The sequence below is a fragment of the Thermobia domestica genome, chromosome 7 (genome assembly GCF_964235325.1).
Source record: "Thermobia domestica chromosome 7, izTheDome1.hap1.1, whole genome shotgun sequence".
Taxonomy (NCBI): Eukaryota; Metazoa; Arthropoda; class Insecta; order Zygentoma; family Lepismatidae; genus Thermobia; species Thermobia domestica.
Window position 1 is genome coordinate 207,402,275 of NC_137460.1, and position 3,960 is coordinate 207,406,234.

The window sequence follows — 3,960 nt, forward strand, 5'->3', positions numbered from 1 at the left end:
TCTTCATTTCCCAAATCTTCATCTTCTTCACTCCTTTCCTGATTACTATCCTCATTCCGTCTGACTTCAGGTATATCTGTTGTTATATTGATATCTTGGTCTCTTCTCTCTCCCTCCTTTTGTCTTTCTTCTATTTGAGGATTAAACGTTGCTTCCTCCATTGACCTTCTTCTTTCGGCGTTCTCCTCCGCAGTTGAAATCATCAAATGTATCACTGCCTCTACAGCTGATGTATTTTGTGGTGTTGTTTCTTCCTCCTCTTCTCTATCGAGGTCGTTTATTTCTTCTTCAGGTGCCTCTTCTATTTCCATTTGTGGCCGATGGCTGCCATGATCAGAGGTAGTATCACCTTCCTCATCTTCACCTTCCTCTTCTTCAAGCTCTTGGTTGGTGTTCCTGTTTTCTATATTTTGTTCCTCCATTTGTCCAGCCTCTTCCATCTCCTCGTCTTCTTCTTCAACTCCTTGGTTCCCTTCCAATCCTTTCTTCCGGTGCCAGAGCATATGGTTCCTTAAGGCTCTCGACGTGGGGAACGTTGTTGAGCAATCATTACACCCATAGGCAAACTCTTCTTCTTCTTCTTCTTCGACCTCTTCTCTAATGTTCTCCCTGCACACATGAGTAGAAGGTTTTCTACCAAGGTCTGCCCTGCATCCCTTGCATATATTTAAGACTCTGTTTATCTTCACCCCATGGTTTCTCAGCAGGTGCCTCTCAACCGATCTTCTAGCTGCAGTCCAGCTGCTGGCTTTGAAGGCCGACCTACAGGCTCTCTCGGTGCAATTGTACGTATTGCTCGTTGGATACCGGATTTTGAGTGTTTGGCCTTCTCGGCATATCTTCGGGATAACTGGCCGTTCTCTGATAACTGTTTCTCTTCCTCCTCCCTGCATACCTTCCTCCATTCTTGTATCAATAATTGTGGCTGGCATAAATTACAAGTAACGTTATGTCAAGTCGTCTCATGCGGCTGAGCCTGAAACTAGGCCATGTCGTATCTCAAGGCTGAGAACCTCCGCATGAGTTTTGTCTATTACAATTATGTATACAGGGGCGGCTGAATCTCGTAGTGGAGACATGTCGTGCTCCCACTATGGGGAGACCTCCGCACCGTTCAAACTCTAGCGGCTGAGTCTTCTAGATGACCATGTCGCCCTTCTTAAGGAAGAGCCTCCGCCTAACTAACCTAAGCTAACAAGCAAATGTATAGGAATCTCTAAGAAAATAACTGTAAAATGACCTAAATGTTACCTATTAAGCTGATAAGAACAGATACTACACTTTGATCTTAGCCAAAAGGCCGAGAAGCGATGACGAGAGCATTTTTTTTATTTACGTTTACCCGTTCAAAGGGTTGCACCCTTTCTTCGGTAAGAGAGAGAAAAGCATAAGAGGTCAGAGGTATCATTAGAGGGTCTAGGTGCTATTTAATAATCAATTCATTTGGAACTTTATTCATATTTCATATTGCATGGGGAGGGTAATCAATTGTGTGAGGACAAGCCTCAGTTACGGTGGGTGCTGGTCCAGACTGGCTGGCTGGCATACAAGTTATGATCTTGCTGGAACTGCGGTGCCTGAAATGAATAGATACAGCAAACATATAGTGGTTAGTTAAATACATGAAGAGCTATGAGAGCATGATTTTTAACAGCTAAGTATATGACAATCATTAGATCTGTAATGATGGATGGTATGAGGGTGAAGTGCTACGACGCCATAACACATGGGTGATGTTAGTTAGACAAATGCTGTTATCTTCTTTTCCTGGGGCGACGCAGGAACTGATGGAGACAAAGGCAGCCCTGTTAGTGGATGGTTTTACTGTGCATGAGATGGATAGATGAGTAGTGAAACTGTGCCAGGATGATAAATGTCATAAACTTCTGGATCAATGTTGTCTTGGCCGATGTTGAGATGATAAAGGGTCATCAGATGCTGAAGAGGTGTGGGATAATATACAGCGGGAGTGTCATGGTCTCGGTCATTGCGGAGAATGCTCAGGAATATGGGATGAGCAGCTTCAATGCGTTTCTGAACGTAGTTTGAGCGGAGGGCCTCAAGATGTGATAATAGTGGAGGAAAATTGATGCGTTCATAAAGAAGGCGTGTCGGATGCGGAAGGCTAAACGAAACGCATGGCGTTCAAGAATGGCTAACTTAAGATAATATTTAGAGGGAGCTGATATCCAGGCTGTGTGACCATAGGTTAGAATTGGGCGCATGAAAACCTTGTATGTATTGAGAAGGAGAGAAGAGTTTAGACCCCACGTGGTACCTGTTAGGCGCTTTAGTAAATTGAGTCGGTTTTTGGCTTTCTCGATGACAGTAAGAAGATGAGGCATCCAAGTGAGCTTGGAGTCAAATACAACGCCAAGATATTTAAGAGTACTATGGATTGTAACCGGGCTGTTATCAACATGAAGACGTAGCAGTTGGGGATTTCGATGGACCCGTGATCGTCGTCCAGATGGTAAGAAAACGATCGCTTGCGTTTTCGTAGCATTGATTGCCAAGCGCCAGATGTCGCACCAATCGACAAAAGCATCAATGGCCAGTTAAAAGCTATATTGAATAGAAGTAATTGTCCGACCGATAGCCAGAAATGCTGTATCGTCAGCAAATTGGAAAAGTTGTCCGTTAGGAGTAGTGGGCAAGTCGGATACGTACAGCAAATATAATAGGGGTGAAAGAGAAGATCCCTGTGGTACGCCAGAATTCAAAAAGATTGGAAAGGACAGAGCATCATTGATGGAGATGTAGGCAAGTCGGGCTGTAAGGAAGGAATGTATAACTCTGATGTAAGAGCGGGGAAGTTGAAAAGAGTATACCTTGTATATAAGACCCTGGCGCCAAACTTTATCGAACGCCTTTTCTAGATCGAAGGTAACCAGACTAGATGGATTGCCTCGATTGAATTGGTTATATGTAGAAGTACTGAAATGTAACAGGGGATCTAGAATGCTAAAGTTACGTCGAAACCCAGCTTGGTGCAACGGAAGTAACTCGTGATTCTGCAAATGGTCATGGAGGCGGCGAACTAATATGCGTTCCAAAATTTGCTTAGGGTAGATGTTAATTGTATCGGCCGATAAGACGTGAGGTCAGATGGAGGCTTATTAGGCTTTGGAAAAGTAAGACTTTTGAGTACTTCCAAGTTATGGGGAAAAACCAATTCGAAGTATGAATGTATAAATGATACTTAGTATGGTGAAGACAACAGGAGGGGCGTTCTTAATCAGTGTATAGGTAATAGCGTCAAAGTCTGGAGCGGAATTTCGTTTGTTGAGGAGTGTGGCCTGGATATCAGCAGGTTGAATCGGTACTCCAAGCGGATGATCTAACTCCAGGGCGTGATTGAGAGTAGGTTGTAAATGTGGTAAGTTTGGGTCAGATCGACTATCGACAGCTTCGTTTAGATGTAATGGAGTATGACGAGAGCATATACATACATAAAGCATTTCATTCCCATCCGGAGATAGGCGGGCCACAGAAGGTTACGCCTCCTCTCTGGCCAGAGGTCTGATTGATTGGAGATGCAACGAAAGATAGTTGGAAATCAGGAAATGTACGAATTTATAGAAGTAAAAGATTCAGCCTTAATGTGATGTAGGATTGTTAATTAGTGTGGCATAACAAAAGGCGACGAAGTGCAGTGGAGAAATGAGCTGCCAAGAAAAGAAAGTTTAAGGAGGGTATATGTGCGGATTTGTTTGGTATATGCGGCGCGCTGGATTATAATCCGCTGTGTGAGCCTCTCTTTCATAGATTGCCAGCAGATGGTCCACAGGTGGGTAGATGCGTCGAGGAGAGGTAGGCATCTGATCTAAAAGGTCTGCAACGATCGGATGAGCGTTTGTAATGTGTTGCAGGATATAACGGGTTCGAAGACGATAAATGTGAGGAAGGAGAAATGGCATTGTAGTTTGTGAATAGACAAGGGCTTTTGGTGTGCGGGGT

General features: G+C 43.9%; 1 pseudogene; it reads right to left on the bottom strand.

Moving 5' to 3' along the window:
• Positions 1–1,166: 1,166 nt before the first annotated feature.
• On the bottom strand, positions 1,167–1,312 carry LOC145691187 (U2 spliceosomal RNA; annotated as a pseudogene).
• Positions 1,313–3,960: the final 2,648 nt, after the last annotated feature.